This window comes from Salvia splendens, chromosome 12 (assembly GCF_004379255.2).
Source record: "Salvia splendens isolate huo1 chromosome 12, SspV2, whole genome shotgun sequence".
NCBI classification, from domain to species: Eukaryota; Viridiplantae; Streptophyta; class Magnoliopsida; order Lamiales; family Lamiaceae; genus Salvia; species Salvia splendens.
In genome coordinates, this window is record NC_056043.1 from 4,269,617 (window position 1) to 4,289,861 (window position 20,245).

The window sequence follows — 20,245 nt, forward strand, 5'->3', positions numbered from 1 at the left end:
GAGTTCTCATAGAGACCAAGTATGGCAAGGTACTTGACTAAGAATCACCTATGTAAGTGCGAAGTGTGGTCGCTTCATAAAACACACTTATGAATCTAAAGTGGTGTCCAAGACCGCAATGGACACAAAACGTGAGAACGGATGAGGTTGAGGTGTTTAAGCGTTAACACCATTGTCTCGGTGCACGCTATGGGGGATTAGTTCAAAGCATCGCGCTACTAAGCCGCCTGTGTATCCGATGGTGTCGACTATGGAAGGTTCAAAGCCAACAACTACCTATCCTTATGCTTATATACCTGATAAGGCTAATTTCATGCATAGGTCTAGGGGGAAAATTCGTGAATTTACAGGGTCTAACACTTGTTTTAAGCCAGGTGTGTAGAAGGAATCCACCAGGTCCAGGAAGGGAATGCGGTAATCACACGCCCGAGGAAACTTGCGGATAAGTGAACAATGTGCGAAAAATTGCTTGACGGAGGAAACCTCGGAGTTGAAGGGTAGAATAGAGATTTCTACGAAGACTCTAGAAGGTTATGTCCGCATCTATAAAAGGGAGAAGCATGCACGCTGGAGGGATCTTCTCGGTTGGAGGCCTCGCTAACAGCCTGTAGCTTAGTTCACTTTTCACACACTTGGGTTCTTTTCGTGGGGAGATTCAGGGTGACCCACTTTGGGTTCACATCTAGCTTTATCGCGTTTTCGATTGGGTTGTAACACCGTCCTTCTGTGGGGCGAAGAAACAATTTAATTTCCACTTTCGTACTTTGCTGATTTCGCCGAGCTTCGCTGTTCGAAGCTCGGACCTCTAGTTGTTTTTACCATTTATTCCGTGTTTTATGCGAGTTTTATTTTCAATTATGTCGATGATGTTGATTTCTGGTTTTGCTGCTATGATCTTCTGGAATTTGAGTTAGTTTACTTGTTTTGGATGCGTTTCGCAATTGTTTTCTGAATTTATGCAGGTTGTGGTTGGATCTGGGTGATCAGAGTCTGTTTGTTGATGAATCGGAGAGTTGAGTTCGCTGGTGTTGTGGAGATGTTTGTGATTGTTTGAATTCGGAGTTGATCGGAACAGATCTGTGAAAACCGGAGTTATAGAGTCGATTTTGTCTGTTGTTGGGTTCGGATCGCTTGGATCCGGAGTGGATTAAGCATCCGACGTGAATCTGAGCAAGATTGATTAAATTTCATGCCCAGTTTACGTGTTTTCATTTCATTTCTTCTAGTTTACGCAGATCTGATGTATTTCCGATTCATGGTAAGTTTCTAGCATCCAAATCTTTATATTCTGTTCGAACCACCGAATGATAGAGGCAGAGACCTACTCTCTGTTTTACGAAGGGGCAACTCCTGAGTCAAAGGACTTAATGAATTCCTCGAGTGGAGGGAATTTCACAAGAAAAAGAGGAAGTGAGGCAAGAGAAATCCTGGGGAAGTTGATCGACGCTAAATATATAAGAATTTCCGGTTTGTAGCTTTGTAGTACTTGTATATCTCTATTGCTTTTCCAAAACTCTACCATTGCCACTACCTTCTTTAGATGGAGTGGAGACAAAATAATTGATGTTATAAATAACTCATTTAATTCTTTCTTAGTAGTAGTAGTTGTTTATTTTCATGGGTTTAGGTTAGAGTGGAGATGCATAAACCTTTTAACTCATTGTTGCTGATTTTGTTGCAGTGCGTTTAGGTTTTTTATGTGTTTTTTTGGGCATGTTTCATTGCTCACTAGTACTCGATTTGATCAACAGAAAATATTTTCCTAAGTAAAACCGTTATGATGGGTTTTAAAGTATGATGCTAAACAACCAAATTATAACATTATATCGGTCAAATGAATTAAAATTATTGATTGTTTATTAAAATAGAATAATTAAATGGTAATTAAATATTAAATAAAACCATTAGTTTGTGTGCAATCATATTTATGTGATTGCATAATTTTATTATTTACGAATTATCATCAGTAAATAATCTTGGAGATTTGTGGCCTGAATTTAACTTAAACTACTACAATCTAGTAAAATATATCACCTCTCAAATGTCATCGTTTTTAAATGTCATTTTCCCGAAGTGTTACAAGCAAGTAGTTAGTTCTTGTCTAATTCAATATGTATTCAATTCTTAGTATCAAATAAAAGGAGTTATTAAAGGCACATAAATTTTTCTCATACACATGAGAGAAATTTATTTCGAAAGTGGTAATAACTATAAGTAAGCTGTCAGTCCTTCAAATTAAACATCTGTAGCTATAGTACTCTTATCAAGAAAGTGTAACTACAATATACAGCAATTATTCTCATAACAATTGTAATTAATGTTATATATTGTCGACTACAAATTAAGCCACCTGTGCAAATATTCAATTGAATAGTTTATGTGCTATTTTCGACATGTCTTCCAAACACGGTACATAATTAATTAAGGTTGAATTATAATCGAAGAACTATCCATGAAATTTTGTGAGTCCGAATTATATTAAACTTGTACCGTCTAAATAGATGAGTAATTAATGTTCTCTTGCTAGTAGTTATATAATATGTTTATTATTATTATTATTATTATTATTATTATTATTATTATTATTATTATCTTGAATAATGATTATCATAGAGTACTTAGTATTTGGAAGGGTTGATTCCTCAAATGTTACTAAAATATAGTGTTTATATATTAAATGAGTTTCAAACAAAATTTTGTATTACAAGTAGCTAGGTACTCAAGTTTCAATTTCTTTTAATTGCATTTTTTACCCTTTTAAAATTGTTTTTCTTCATATATTACTAGTATATAGACTGTAATCTGTATGTTTTAATGCAGTCTCTTGTTATACAAAACTCCGAAGTTTCAAAGATAGGAGAGTTTGGATAAATCATCCCAAAATACGTGTATCATGTATGCGAGTGCATTTTTATTTTTAGCTAGTGTTACGTCGGTCAGAGATGCTCAAGATTTACAGTTCAGGTGGTTAATCGTGAAATCGTAATTGGCTTTACGGTTCCGGTTAAATTCGAAGTTCTTATTGACTTCGACTGGGTGAATCCTATCGATGGAATAAATAAGTCCTAATTTAATTAATTGGTTGATTGTATCATTAACCATTTCTTTTTGTTACTACAAGGAATTTATCATGAATCCACTAACTTCAGCTGCTTCCGTTATTGTTGCATTCCGGTTTCGAACCGGAACCGTGATATTTAAATGGAAACGCAACCTCCACTTTTGGAACCGTTGGCCTGTCAGGTTCAAAACTGGAACAGTGAAAATCGCCGAAAAATCGCCGAAAATCTATGAAACCAAACCGGAACCGCATGAAATTGGCGGTTCAGAACCGAACCGAACCAAACTGCAAAAAAACACCGGAAAACCGTCAGTTCGGAACCGTAATTGCGAAATGCGCTCAAGGTTCGGTTCCGAAACCTTGGGCATGTATAACGTCGGTGTGATGCATTAGAGCTATATATTTGTCATTTTTTTACAAAGTTCTGAGTATAATTTATATCGATTATAGTTCGATTGTACGAATAATAATATAGATATATGGACATAACAATAGTTTTAACTACCAATTATATGATAAGAATAATAAAATAAACTACTACTAATAATTATAATCTCAATTTGGGGTAACTATCTTCATAACAGCAGTAATAGTCGAACAACAAAATATCAACCTCATCGTTGCAAACTATAGCTTTGAAACATCCATGGCAGTGTGACGCATGATAATAATTTATTTAACAAATAATTAATTCGATAACAATAATCATTACCGTCATATATTTTGAAAAACTTCTTTGCAGATAACATTAGCGGTAGAATATCACATGCATCAACATCATCGTTACAAACAGGGACGGAGACAGAAATTCTATATAGATGGGGCAAAAATAAACATGAAGATATTTTAAGGATTAGAGAATGGGCATATATAGGGGATATTTTCAAAAATTTAAAAATTATGATCAAAATAGTATAAATGATTTTTTTTTAAGGTGAGGCATTTGCCCCTTATGAGTCTAATATGGATCAGTCCGTGGTTACAAACCAAAATCTTAAAACCTTTCTAACTTAGTGATCCCTTCTAACTATGTGAACATGAGAACATTGCGCTAACTGTATATCATTGTATTAACACAAAAAATTATGCTTACACATATAATTTGAAATAATATGTTGAGTTCATCAAGCAAGAAGATGCATATAGAGCAGATTTTGTGACAAAAATATAATAATGGTTTTATTTTCCCTCCTAATAATGAATGAGTTTTGTTTGAATCCTCTCATGTGTTGAGATATTTAATGGTGGCCAATGGGCATGCATTTAAGCAAGAGAATAGTAAAGTGTGGATATAATTAAGATGAATGAAATAGTGGAAGAACAGAAAACTTGTTGTGTGTGCAACTAAATCAATTTATGATGAGGAATTGAATGCAAGGTTGGTTGTACAATAAAATCTCATGCTACATTCTTAAATGATAGGGAGCCCTGCAATCACCCATCAAGCAACCATAAAAATAGCATCCATTAATACCTCCAATTAATTCTTAGGTCCCTCTCAATTTAGCAATCTCTGTTTAACCATCATTTCTTCATGGCCCCCCTCTCTCTTCTTTATCTCAACAATCCATATTACCCCAAAATACACCATCTCTTTCGAATGTTTGAGTAGACTTCACCTAAAACATGTAAATTCAAATTCAAACTCTCACAATGTTCCTTTATGAACTCATGATGCTATATTTAATCATGTTGGGAAAGAAAATAGATCATGAGACAAGGAAAGCTATCTGTTAGCGACGATCACACATCTAGATAAGAATAGCCGATAGTATTTCCTCATCGATGTAAATATAGATTATATAGTAATACAATTGTAGTTCATAAATAAAAAGTATCCCCCTACTAAACAAATGTTAATAGAAATAAGGACACACATGCAAGACGGCACAAGCGTGTGATCCGAAAAAATTGGTTCGTCCCGAGGGTTCAGCTTGTGTAATTGGAACTAAGACTCACTCAAAAACTTGAAGCCTACATAAAATTGCACTTGAAAACGACCTACAGACTCGTCAAGATATTGTGGTCCGGCCCAATAAGTTCGCCCGATTTTTGTTAGTTATGCATATGCGAGCTTATTTTGAATAATATATAGAAAATTTTGCTATATTAGAGTTCAGTTTTATTATAGTATTTATTAATTTGGCTTAATTTTTTGACAGGTTTAGGCCCGATTATGTGGCTGGGCACCAAAATTCAGCCTGACCCCTCATGTTTGCTACCTCCAGCCTCCAGGTTTATGCAGTACATGATATGTGACTCACACTATTTTTTATATTTTTGCAAAAATAAAGATATTCCATTCGCCAGACAATGTATGTCCCATTTTTTTCATTTGATCAATTCTTCATCATTACAAATTAAAATATTTACTTATTTCACTAACATTTAATAAAGTAATAAAGTATATAAAATTGGAATTCACATTTAGCAAACTTTAGGTCATCCCCAATGCTGTCACTAATCCGTCCCTTAACCGTCCCTTAAATTACTATTCATGGGCCCCATTGTACTTTTTACTCCAGTTTTTAACTAAGGGACGGAACCTGCAACCCTCCGTCCCTTAACTGTCGGTCCCTTAAATTACTTATTCAATTTCAATTTCATTTTTTATTTTTATTTCCAACCAAATTCAATTAAAAAAACACACTTCATTAAAAATAAAATAAAATTACAACATAAAATAAAAATACAAATTAAAATTCAAAAAAACAAAAAAAAACACATAATTAAAATCCTAAAAAGATAAAAATGACATAATTTAAGAGTTCCCGTCGCCGGACATTTTGTGATGAGAAGTTAGATAAAACTGGAGAGGAAATGGATATGATTTGGGAAGAATAGATGTGTAGTTGTGTGTGAAATGAGGATGAATTAGGAGTATTTATAGAGTAAAAAAATAAAAAATAAATAAATAAAGGAAAAACGGTAATATAACAGTAATATTACCGTTTTTCATTTTTAAAATTTTTTTATTTAATTCGAATTTTTAAAAAAAATAATTTATTGCGTCAACGTGACGATGCCCACTCACGAGCCGGCGAGTGGGCGTCACGCATGGCGCCGGAGCGCGCCACGTCACCTCGGCGCGTGGCGAGGCGTCTCGCCATTCGTCACGGCAGGATGGAACGCGGAACGGGCTGGGGACAAGACGGGGCGCTGCAACGCGTCACGCCGCCGTCCCGTCCCTTAGTGACGGAATACGGGCCACCCGCATGACGCGTTGCAGGTGGCCTTATACACATACCTTCTTTCACATTTCTTAAAATTTGTCCCAAATCAAAATGTGACACATATGGAGTTATTATTATAAAATAAATCATACTACTAATTAATAGATGGCATTTGTCGTCTTGAATGAATCTACCAATATATGTAGATTATTTATGTGGTGTGACTTAACTTAAGGTCTTCATATCCATATATGTTGTTAGCCTACTATACTAGTACTATACAAGAAAGTTTAGACATGCTGAGAATCTGAGATCACGAGACACTATTTGCTGTCTCATTGTACATTCGTCATGCATACAAATTTCTTATATTAGTAAAAGTTTATTTTATTAGGTGAGATTGGGTGAAATATTACTTCAATCAATTTAGGGCACTTCAATTACTCCAACTTCATATTGCATAACGAAGTAAAACAATAGGGGATTCTACGGTATAGTAATAAGTACTCCTTCCGTCCTCGATTAATTGTCAATCTTTTCCATTTCGGTCTGTCCCTCAATAATTGTCACACTTCATTTTTACCATAAATGATAAGTAGGTCTCACATTCCACTAACTCACTTCACTCACATTTTATTATAAAATCAATATAAAAAAGTGAGTCTCACATTCCACTAACTTTTTCAACAAACTTTTCTTTACATTTCTTAAAACTCGTGCTCGGTCAAAGAGTGACAATTAATCGGGGACGGAGGGAGTAATCAAGTAAACAAATCCAACACAATGTGACCAATTGAGAGGGAATTCGGCGCAAAAAAAATACGCATCCATCGGATTGTTTGATGGCTACTTCTTCGCCATCAGGCCACTTGGTCGAACCCACGAACTCGATAAGGAGGAAACGGTTTTAGCGTTTTCAATAACGACACCGTCCTTGCTACTCGATCGTTTTAATTATGTCATACCAATTTTCTAATATTTGCTGAGTAATTTACATACATGTTTGGAAATTGATATGCGTAACTAGAAAATTGAATTAGTTCAGTTATTTACAATAAATTACATTTTTTTTATAAACAACAAAATGTTCCAACTGCGAAGCAAGCAAGCAGTCTATATCAAAAGCCGCACACAACTCAACCAGAGAGAAAACAAAAAAATAATAGAAATACATAAAATAAAGTAATAACACAACCAACTAAAAGAGTGAATGAGATTATGAGAACATAGTAGAGTTTAAACTATGATCCATCAAAAAACACATTTACACCACCGATACTTATAGGTGTACATTAATTTATACTCCATGTGAATTGAATTATTGAAATAACATTTTTTCTATTATTCTTCATGAAAAAATTGCCAAGTAGTATTATAAATGTGTGTTGACTACAAGATCAAATGAGACCCGACCGCGTACAATATAAATATTAAATATGATCATTTATATCCCAATTTGTTCATAGAACATATGAAATTACTAATTAGTTGAATAAAACCAAATTAATTATTTTAAAGTTGAACAATAAAAATTTGTTACGTGCACGAAGGCCTTCATTAATAAATGGACCAAGTTGTTCGATCATTAAATCCTTTCATTAATTGCGATGGCTAAAATGTCTCATGAATTTAAAGTTTGTTGCTTATTTTTCCTTGAAATTTCAATTAAATTTTGCGTCAATATCTATGTATCGTTTAATTTCCTTTAAAAAGAAAATCTTAAAAAAGTGGGAAGAGGTACGCATATATTATGGTTGGAAACCGATTTATGATAGAAAAGAGTGTTTACCTAAGTTTTATCGAAAGAGATGTCCTATGGTTTTTTTCTCGTGGTGTAAATTAAGGCATTGAATGTATCATTAAATTATATACCTAACACAAACCACTCGCAATTAAGAGTGTTGGTAATTAACCATGGACAATGACTCCAACTTTAATTACTCTAAATCCATTTTATTATAATTAATAAAAATGGTTGTTAGTTGTGGCCAAATTGTGGTTGGCCATGGTAAAATACTTATATTTTAATCTTTACTAGATCTTACTAATACATAACGAGGTTATATGATTAGTACCCCTCACCCTTTAATTTTAAAATAGATTTAGGTGGAGTGAATATAATGATTAATGAGATCTTTTAGGCTCCCACATAAAATTGATGAAATTAGTCATTTTTTCACCAACTTAATTTGGTAGGACGACGAAGTTCTTAACACGCTGTTTCTAAATTAATAACAAATGTTCATTTTTTTGTAGCTTTTTTTAATTGAAAGATGTATATTTGTAAGAGTGAACTACAAAAATGGTCCCTGGACTATGAGTTTATCTCACCTATAGTCCCTGGACTTTAAAAATATCGTCAGACATCCCTGGACGTAGGGTTTATCTCGAAAATGGTCATTTTTCATTGTTTTCGGTCAAAAATACCCTTTTGGGGGGGGGGGGGGTTTGGGCAATTTGGTCTTTTTACACTTTTAACATTTTAAATCTTATATTATTTCAGTTATGTACTAAATCTGATATTATTTCAAAATTATCATTCTTCTTCCCTTTTGTCATCCTTCACTTTGTTTCTTTATTTCAATATTAGATATAATTTTATAAAAATAAATTTTAATTTCAATTTTTAAATATCAATAAATTTTTTTAATTAAAACTATTAATTCATGGACACTATAAATATAGATTCAAACTATTAATTTTTGTTATTTAATATAATATTCAGCTTAATTGAAGAAGTACAGAAAAATAATACTCTGTATTAATCATTATGGAAAAATAAGAGCTATTCTATTTAGCCTTCGTTCGGTTGTTATAATTGCTTGTGATTGAATATTATGAAATTGACTAAAAATTTGATCCTACTAAAAATTTTATAAAGGAGTATTTTTGTTAAAATTTTCTAGTAAATTTTGATTGTTTTCAAATTAATAAACGAAAATTATATTAGTCTTACATTATATGCATATTGATTTCAGAATAAATCGTGTTACATGATCTATTTATGATTAAAGCTATTAAATATTGATTAAAACTAAGGCATTGCCATACCTTATTGATTAAATATTAGACACTATCAAATATTGATTATGACTATTAATTTTTGTTATTTAATAATTTTTATAATTAAAAAAATTTATTGATATTTAAAAATTAAAATTTAAAATTTAATTTTGTAAAATTAAATCTAATATTGAAATAAAGAAACAAAGTGAAGGATGACAAAATGGAAGACGAATGATAATTTTGAAATAATATCATATTTAGTACATAACTGAAATAATATCAGATTTAAAATGTTAAAAGTGTAAAAAGATCAAATTGCCCAAACCATCCAAATCCCAAAAGGGTATTTTCGACCGAAAACAATGAAAAATGGTCATTTTCGAGATAAACCCTTAGTTCAGGGATGTCTGACGATATTTTTAAAGTCCATGGACTATGGGTATCTCGCTCATAGTCCAAGGACCATTTTTGTAGTTCACTCTATTTGTAATCATCATGTAATAACCGTTTAGAAAAATGGGAGTGACGAATAATCATCTCTCATAGTGCTATTTATCAAGTTGGTTAATGTTGATATAACACTCATTTTTGCATCTAGTATAAAATTAATGGCTTTGATTGAAAAACCACAACTTATTTTTCGTTACTAATAATTTGTTAATAATTAAGACTATATATGATACAGAGTATATTTTTTTTGTAAACTATCTTAAGGAAAATATTGACGCACAAGAAAATTGAATGTGATAGAGGCAACCCAACTGGCCATGGGCCATTTAAGTAATTAAAAGCTCAAGCCCAATAAGTAATTAACGTAAAGCCCATGGTATATAAATAGAATAAATAATTTTTCATCAATAAATATTATTCTGTAGAATTGTTTGATAACTCCAACCTAAAATAAAAATTATTATCGTAGCGATTTATTAGAAATTATCATCTCAAAAGTCCCAATTTAGTGATTCTGTCCTACCGTTTTATTGGGCCCACTTGGTACAAATTATTGGCCATTGGTGGGCTCATTATCCTAATTCATTGATTTCTTATCCTATGGGCTATGACTCTATGAGCGTGAATACTAGAATGATGAGGGCGATTTCATGATATCTTTCTTGTTTGTACTACTTTTGAGTTATTTTAGACCCATTTTGTGTTTGTTGTTTCTTTGGTTTTTTATGGTGTTGGTTTATTTCTTGATTTAGTGCTTTTGGCATTACTGTAGGAGTGGCAAATTGTGCGGATTGAGTCGTTATTGGGTCAACCTGATAACGGCCCAATCTAATAAAGCCTAACCCGAGTCCGACCTGTTAAGGAAACTGCAAATTCAAACACGAACCCGACCTGCTACCATCAAACCTGAACACGACTTGAATCCGACACGAACCCGTTAACGACACGATATAATATGGGTTGACACGACACGATAACGACCTGAACTCTATATTACACGATTAGAAACTCATATTACACGATTAGAAACTCATATTAAATTTGATTTACATGATTAAAATCAATTTTCCATGATTTAAACCCGCAACAATTAAATAACTAAACTAAAGCATTATTTTTTACATAATATAAATAATAAAAATAAAAATAATATTATTTCTTAATGGGTTAACAGTATCCAACCCGCATCCAGCCCGAACCCAATCCGAAATTTTCGAGTTCTTAACGGATCAACCCAATAAGGATACGAACCCATTAAGGTTTGGCCCAAACCCATTATTTTCTTGCGGATTCGTGTCGGATCAAAACTTGCCAGCCCTAAATAATTTGGATTTACCCCGACATTCTTGATTTAGTGTTTATAGGCTTTTTTTGACGTTGTGGGTGGTTTTTTTTGGGCAGATTATTATGTAATTAGTTGAACTCATACTCGCTATCTTTAATACTCATAAAAAAATTAATTGAAAAATATCAAGAGTTGAGATTGTGTTTACTTAATCATTCATAAATCTATACTACTACTAAGGGGCCGTTGATAGCTAAGTTACGGCTAGACAAGAGGAGTAATCTGAGTTTATTTGTGTGTTTGGTAGCTAGGGCTGGCAATTTTTGACACGACACGATAACACGACACGAACCGGCACGAAAATAATGGGTTTGGGTCAGAGCTTATTGGGTTCGTGTCCTTATCGGGTCGACCCGTTAATGACACGAAAATTTCGTGTCGTGTTCGTGTCGTGTTCGTGTCGGGTTCGTGTTATCCGTTAACAATACGTGGCTGTGTCGTGTTCGTGTCGTGTTCGTGTTATCCGTTAACAAATAATATTTTAATATTATTAATTCTTATTATTTTCATTTTTAATAGGTTTAACCGTTATCAGGTCGTGTTGTTATCGAGTCGTTATCGTGTCATCTCGTGTACGTGTTATTATCGTGTCGTGTTGACCAGAATTGGTTCGTGTCGTTAATGGGTACGTGTCGTGTTCGTATCTGAGGGTTTCGTGTCGTGTTCGTGTTCGTGTTCGTGTTCGTGTTTGAGGTTTTCTTAACGGGTCGTGTTCGTGTTTGTTGTTATCGTGTTCGTGTCGTTATCGTGTCGACACGATAACGACCCGACACGCATGATTTGCCACCCCTATTGGTAGCTATGTTACCAATCTGCGTAGCTTGTGTTTTATATCCGGTACGCAAAAAGCCCACTGAAAAGACTATTTTCAAACATATTTGTAGCTACTCATTTTCCTATGTTACATATATAGTATACCTAGTTAATTTTATCAAAATACATTTTTACCCATCAATTTTTCTAACCATAAACAAAACATAAATATGACTCCATATTTCTCATATATCTCGTTGAATTGATTCCTCACTTTCTGTCCAACTCGACTCCCCTTCAACTTTCGGTTCTTTCTTTTACCCCCATTTCGTTTTTTAATTAATTTCAGGTGAACCAAGGTCAATTTTCATAACTATTGTTATTGATGGGATACGAACTAAACAACTAAACAATAATTGCGAGCCCAATAGCAGTGACGGCCCATCAGCCCAAAACCCAAGAAAGAGTATCAGTTCGGCACAACCAAAGAGTTCGGTCACAGCCTATAGCTCGGTAAAAGCCGACCAATCGAGCTCAACTCTCAGATCGGCAAAAGCTGATCGGCAAAGTTCAGCAGTTCGGTCTCAGTATTCGACCGAACAAGGAGATAGTGGACCCACGCAGGATCTCCACGACCTCCATTACACCCACGATCTATTTAGTGGTATTAAGCAGTTATCAATCCCCCTACCAGGGCTGCAAACCACGATCTTAGTTCGAATGTATAAATAGAACTTAGATCAGATAGATCAAGGTTAAGTTCTCTAGATCCTGAATCTCAGATAGCAAATCAGTATTGTAATCTGTAAGCGAGATCAAGCAATACAAATTTGCCCTCTATTCTTCCCGTGGACGTAGATTTACCTCAGTAAATCGAACCACGTAATTTTCAGTGTTGTGATCTTCATTTATTACTTGCATTTATTCCCATCGAAAATTCGCTAAATCATCACTGGCGCCGTCTGTGGGAAACACAGAAAACCAAAACTGTGATAAAAGCGAGTTTTTGATCCTCTTCCACCAAAAAATGCGTACCAGATCACATAATACTCATACTTCCGTCCGTGATGAACGTGAGGAAGCTAGTCCAGCCCGTAGGTCTGGAAAACAGCCTCGGGAGAAATCTGCCTCCAGTTCTCACGGTGAAAGAACAAACCACTCAAAAAGTCATCGCACCGAGCCTCCCCAGCAGCTCGATTTGAATGAGGCTGTCAAGTTGTTCTTGGCTGAGAAGCAGGATGAGTTCTTAACATTCCTGCAAAAGAGCCAGAAGCCGGAGAAGAAAACGGCGGATTCTCCCTCCCCCTCCAGACATGAAAGTCACTACCGCAGTAGTGTCGTATCTTCCAGGAGAAAGAATCCTCACCACCGATATGTTCCTTCTCCTCCTTGTTACCGAAATCACAGGAGAACTCCATCTCCACCATACCGTAGAGATGTCGGATTCGCTATGTATGGAGCGCTGAAGACTCCATTTTCGGATGATATCACCAGAACTCCGTTGCCACAGAATTACCGAACTCCGTCAGTGACTTATGACGGGTTAGTGGATCCTCATGATTTCCTGGGACGCTATCAGTATAATATGGCGAACCAAGGTCTCAATGAGGTTCATATGTGTAAGCTGTTTCCCGAGCTGCTCATCGGGAACGCAAGAAGGTGGTTTGATAGCCTCCCTCAAGGCAGCATTAGATCTTACAGAGATCTAATGGATGCTTTTCATAGGAGGTTCTTCCAGAAAGCTGAAACCCGAATCACTTCGGCTCAGCTGCTTTTTATACGTCAAGGTCGCGATGAAAAGATTAGCGACTTCATGACAAGATTCCACAAGGAATGCCTACAAGTAGATGATCTCAATGATCTACTTGTCATTTCGGCATTCCAAAATGGAATTCTGCCAGGAGCTCTCTACAGAAAGCTCGTTGAATGCAGTCCGCAAACAGCTCAAGAGATGTGGGACATTGCGGACCAGTTTTCTCGTGCTGATGAGGCAGACCGTCGAAAACGGTCTTTAGACAGCTCTTCCAGAGGAGACAAGAGGAAGCCCGATCATAGCGATCAGGGACATCCTCGCCGAACTTCTTTTGAAAGAATTCAAAGGGCACCGGTACAAGACAGATTGGGACCACGTCTCAATCCTGAGAAACCACCCGCTCAGTTCGTACCATTGAACAAGTCGAGAGCGGAAATTTTCGAACTGCATTCTGATATGTTCGAAAAACCAAAGCCGATGACGAAATCGGCCACGCGCCGAAGTCAGGATAAATATTGCTCCTTCCATCAAGACCACGGTCACGATACCGAGGAGTGCCGAAATTTGGCAGCAGATATTGATGTTCTTGTGAAAGCAGGGACGTTAAAAAAATACCAAAGCAAGCCGCCGAAAAAGAATAAGAAACAGAGAAGTGCGAACTGCGCTCCTCAGGATCCTAAAAGGAAACAGGATCCCGAAGACGATGACGAGCCGCAATATGATGGAGTGATCCAGACTATTGACGCTCTCCCAGCCGGGAAGACTAAATCGTCTCTAAAATCAGAGCGCAGAGGCTTCAATCGAGAGGAGCCAACACATAAAAGGCTGAAGAAGGAGGAAGTAATTACATTTTCAGATGCAGATCCCATCCCGGCCATTTCTCCTCATCAAGACGCTATTGTCATTCAAGCTGGAGTGGCAAACAAACTGATCCACAGAGTGTTTGTGGATACAGGAGCGTCGGTTAGCATTCTTTTTAAAGAATGTTTTGATAAACTGGAAGTGGATCCAGCTCGGCTCAGTCCGGCCCCACTTCCTCTGAAAAGTTTCGCCCAGGAGGACACCCGCCCTGAAGGTATTATCAGCCTTCCGATTACGGTAGGAAGAGCGCCTACTAGCTCCAGTACGGTGATCGAGTTTTTTGTGGTAAAAGCTCGATCCCCGTATAACATTATACTGGGAAGAGACTGGCTCAACACAGTTCGGGCCATTTGCTCTACTTATCACCTCACAATCAAGATCCCCACTAAAGGAGGGATAGCAGTCATCCGAGGTGATCAAAAGAGAGCAAAAGAATGTTTGCAGATTGCGCTTAAAAGTGCCGAACAATCAGATCGGCACCATCAAGCATAGCAATCACAGCAGCCGGAGTCAGAGGCAGGCGAAATGAACGAAGTCACACCGGAGCCGAACTCGATGAAAGTTCAGTTATACGAAGATGATCCATCCAGAACGGTCAAGATCGGTTTCGCGGGAACACCTCTACTCCGGGAAAAGACCATCCAGCTCCTCAAAGAGTACAAAGATGTCTTTGCGTGGTCTCCGTTGGACATGACTGGAGTGTCTCCCGAGGTAATTACACATCGGTTAAATATTGATCCTTCAGTCCGGCCTATAAAACAGAAGCAAAGACTCTTTGCGGCAGAAAGAAATCAAGTCATCCATGACGAAGTCCGCCAATTACTGAAAGCGGATGTATTATTTGAAGTAAAATATCCTTCTTGGGTGGCCAATCCTGTGATGATCAAGAAAAAAGAATGAGGATGGCGGATGTGCATAGATTTTACGGATCTAAATAAGCACTGTCCTAAAGATTGCTACCCCCCTTCCCAACATAGATAAAAAAGTAGAAGCTCTGATAGGCTTCGAAATTTTCTGTTTTCTTGATTTGTATAAAGGATACCACCAAGTTTTAATGGATGAGAATGATGCTTCAAAAACGGCTTTCATTACTGACTTCGGTATTTTTGCTTATAAAAAGATGCCATTTGGTTTAAAGAATGCCGGAGCCACATATCAAAGGATGGTAGATAAGCTATTTCGGCACCTGATCGGAAAAGAGGTTGAAGTATATGTTGACGACATAGTTGTTAAAAGCAGAAGCACTTCGGAGTACGAAAACAATCTCAAATCCACTCTCGACGTGCTCAAAAAAGCCAACCTCAAACTCAATCCCCAAAAATGTACCTTTTTGGTAGATTCGGGAAAATTTCTGGGTTGTTGGGTTTCAAAGGAAGGACTCAAGGCAAATCCCCTAAAGGTTCAAGTTGTTCAGAACATGGCAATGCCGAAGTCCATACATGATGTGCAAAGGCTAACTGGATGTCTAGCCGCACTGAATAGATTCCTTTCCCAAGCAGCCGAAAAGCAAATGTCGTTCTTCAATGTTTTGAAGAAGGCACCAAAGTTTGAGTGGGGAGCCGAACAGAAAAAGGCTTTTGACGAACTCAAAAGTTATTTAACCGAACTTCCTATTCTCTCTGCTCCAACAGATGCCGAAGTGATATTCTTATATTTAGCAGCATCAGATCAAACCATTAGCGCGGTGCTTGTACGAGAAGAAGGCCTAAAACAGCGTCCTATCTACTTTACAAGCCGAGCATTAAGAGGTCCCGAAACAAGGTATCAACCTCTGGAAAAAATTGCTCTGGCATTAGTAAATGCAGCAAGGAGACTGCGGCCATATTTCTATGCTCACAAAGTATGCGTCTTAACCGATCTTCCACTTCGGCAAGTTTTGACTAAGCCAGAAGCATCAGGCAGAATTGCCAAGTGGGCCATAGAGTTGGGAGAACATTCAATAGAATATCTGCCTCGGAAAGCCATCAAGGGACAAACCTTGGCAGATTTTCTTGTAGAGGCAAAGTTCGATCAGGCAATCCCTATTATTGCCGAACAGAAAAATCCTACCAATGATGAACTAACACAGCCCCAGAAACCCGAAGTAGAGCCGCCGGACTGTTGGATTGGATTCGTAGATGGAGCTTCGAATAAGACAGGAAGTGGAGCTGGTATTCTACTTATCGCTCCCGACGGACACGAAGTAACTTATTCACTTCGGTTCTTATTCCCAACCACTAATAACGAAGCCGAATACGAAGCCCTTCTTGCCGGACTTCAGTTAGCGCAACGTCTACATGTCAAATCTCTCAAAATTCATTGTGATTCACAAGTCATAGTGAATCACATGCTGGGTACAAGTGAAGCCCGTGGTGAAAGGATGAAAAAATACTTGGACAAAGCGCAAAGTATTAGCCGAAATTTCTCTTATTTTCGGATAATCCGCATTCCCAGAGCGGGAAATAGCCGAGCAGATACTTTAAGTAAGTCGGCCTCATATCCGAGCTCAAAGGTGGAGGAATTACCGCACAGAAGCATTGATGAAGCTGAAGTCCACTCAGTAACCAGTTCACCAAACTGGATGACGCCAATATTAAAGTATCTAGATCAAGGACAACTGCCCGAGGATAAGAGAGAAGCAAGGAAAATCACATGCCGAGCACGTCGGTATGAACTTCATGAAGGAGTCCTATATAGAAAGTCCTACCTTCAACCGTTATTGCGATGTGTAGGACCAGAAGAGACGGATTACATCCTTAGAGAAGTTCATGAAGGATCTTGCGGTAGCCACATCGGAGCTAGAGCATTAGCTAAAAAAGTTCTGAGATGGGGATATTATTGGCCAACTTTGGTACAAGAAGCAGTACAGCTAGTTAAGAAATGTACGAAATGCCAAATCCATGCAAATATCCCAAGGACGCCGCAGACTGATCTATGTGCTATGCAAAGCCCTTGGCCTTTTATGCAATGGGGCATAGACATAGTAGGACCACTACCACAAGCTCCCCGGCAAATGAAATTCTTGATCGTTGCCATGGATTACTTCACAAAGTGGGTGGAGGCTGAACCATTAGCTACGATAACAAGCTCAAAGGCATTAGATTTTGTCTGGAAGAACATAGTTTGCCGATTTGGCATACCCCATATCCTCATTTCAGATAATGGGACTCAGTTTACTGACAAAACATTCAAGAATTGGTGCCAAGAGTTGAATATTCAACAGCGGTTCACTTCAGTCTCTCACCCACAAGCAAACGGACAAACGGAAGTAACAAACCGTACTTTGGTGAAAGGATTAAAAACTCGGTTAGAACAAGCCAAAGGACAATGGGTAGAAAATCTTCCTCAAGTCCTATGGTCTTACCGAACTACACCAAAAACCTCCAACGGTGAAACTCCGTACAGTCTAGTGTACGGCACTGAAGCCGTAATTCCGGTTGAGATCGGTATACCCAGCCCCCGAACCCTTAATTTCTCAACAGAACTGAATGACGACGGACTGAGAGCCGAACTAGATCTTGCCGAAGAAAGAAGAGAATTGGCCTTCATAAAAGAAGCCAAGTACAAGGAGCAAGTAACCCGGTATTATAACCAAAGGGTGAAAAAGCTGCAGTTTCAAGTGGGAGATCTCGTATTGAGAAACAATGAAGTAAGCCGAGCAGAAAAGCTGGGCAAACTTGAACCCACATGGGAAGGTCCGTATCGGGTGTCAGAAGTCCTGGGAAAAGGGTCTTATAAATTAACCCACATGTCAGGAGAACAAGTACCCCGAACATGGCATATTTCCAACCTCAAGAAGTTCTATTTGTAAGAGACAAGGTCCGGTCAGTCTTGTGTCTAGTTCGGTCCTAGGGTTATGTGCTTTCATATTTTTATTGTTCTTTATACTTGTCGTTTTTTAAAAGGTTAAAATCTTTTTCGTCCTTTTTATTTGTCTCTCTATGTGCGTTTTGTCTCTTATAAATGTTACTGAGGTATATTGTTCCTTAAAGGCTGATCCCCTTTTTTTAGATCATGTATTAAAGACAATTGTGAGTCCAAGCTTCTAAGGAAGATACAAGATTCCACAATTCAGCTTAAGAAACAAGCAATTCGTCTGAAACGAACTGCAATAAGCCGAAAACCACTCCGGTTAACTAGGGAAAGTCCAATCCAAGCGATAAAACTCGCCAAATAAGGACACTAACTAAGTCCGGTCAAAGAAGAGTTTACTTCATAAGACCGAGGACGAGTACAATAAATGAAATAAAAAATCGCTGAACTGTAAATACGCAGTGATAGAAGCGAAATGAAAAAATTTCATTTACTAAGTCTTGTTGGGCATACAATTCCGCTGCCCTACGAGAATGCGTTACACCATTACAAAGGACTATTCTACTGTCTACGATTGCTAAAGTTGAGCCACCTATCCGAAAAATCCTCATGATGCTGAGTTCGGGCGTTCCGAGCAGTTGAAGAATAAGTAGGTGGACGAGATGCTCTGATCGACCTACCGCCTCTTCCCTGAGTCCGGGAAGTTCTAGCACCTCGGCGGCGAAGAGTCTCTTCACGAAGCATTCGCTGATCTTGCTCACTCATATTCACAACTCCTCTACGAACTTCAGGGCGTTCTTGTCTTGACGTTTCCGGTTGCTCCTGAGTCCGTTGCTGATTTGGAGTAGAATTTTGAGTAAGTGGATTAGAGGTTTGAGTTGGAGTGTGAGCATCTGTTAGCGGGAAACGGCTAAGGAATCTCTCGATTGAGGGACGCCGGGAAAGAATGATGTCGTACAGAGAAGCCAAGCGCCGCAATGATTTCACAACTTGTTGGCAAGCCGAGCTCTCCAGCACATTGTTCTTCCGGAGTACATGAAGCTTCTCCCACAGTTCATCAACTTGATTCTGAACTTCAGATATAGTCATTCCCCCGCGCCCGCAGATGAAATCTTCATATGCCGTCCTCTCAGCGATGACAGTATTCAGCTCGGCCTCCAGATCTTTCTTTATGGACTCTAAGTCCTTATTGTTGGACTCCAGCTCCACTAAACGAGCCAAGAGTTCATCATACTTCATCTGGTCATCTATAGCTTTTTTCTCAGCTTCATTTAAAGCCAAAGAGTATAGCCGCTTCCAGTGAAGTACCTCCAGCTCCTTAGAGTTAAGAATACGAAGCAGCTATGTCAGTTCGGCATTTCAGTTTACCGAGCAGGCAGTAAACCACAATAGGAGTAAAAGAGATTAAGAAAAGCAATAAGGAAGACACGAGTGTAGAAAGAAGAATTTTTTTTCATTCACAAGAAAAAATTTACACAAGGAGGGCTTCAAGGCCATTTTACAAATAGAAAGAAAGAAACTAAACTAAGAGAAGGGAGACGAAATCATACTCCGCCAGTTTCGTCTCCGGCTTCCCTGTGGGTTTCAGCTTCTTTCTCCTTGTCGACCTCGGTCTCAGCCTCGGCCTCCCTCCTCCCTCCCTCCTGCTCGGCGCCCCCATCGCCGATCTGCTGCACCTCTTGCTCGGCGTGCCCGTCGCCGGTCTGCTGATCCTTCTGCTCGGTCTCCTTGCCGGCCTCATTTTCCTGCTCACCCTCTTCTTTGAAAATTGAAGCGGGTGAAACAGGCCCCAAGGAGGCAAATATGGCCTCCATGTTCTCGTCACGGTCAGCACGGCAATTACGGACTCGTTCAGCAGAAAGCAGGACCGATGAAGACGCAAGCTCCTCAAGGAGCGGCAGACTCTGGAGACGCGCTGCAATCTCTCGGCCATACAGCGGCAAGACGACTTCGGGTTCCTGCTCAACATTATCGGTCATCAATTTCAGCAGATCACCGATAAGGGCCGAAAATTGATTGCTCAAAAAGAGTTTCTCCGTGTAAACACGGAG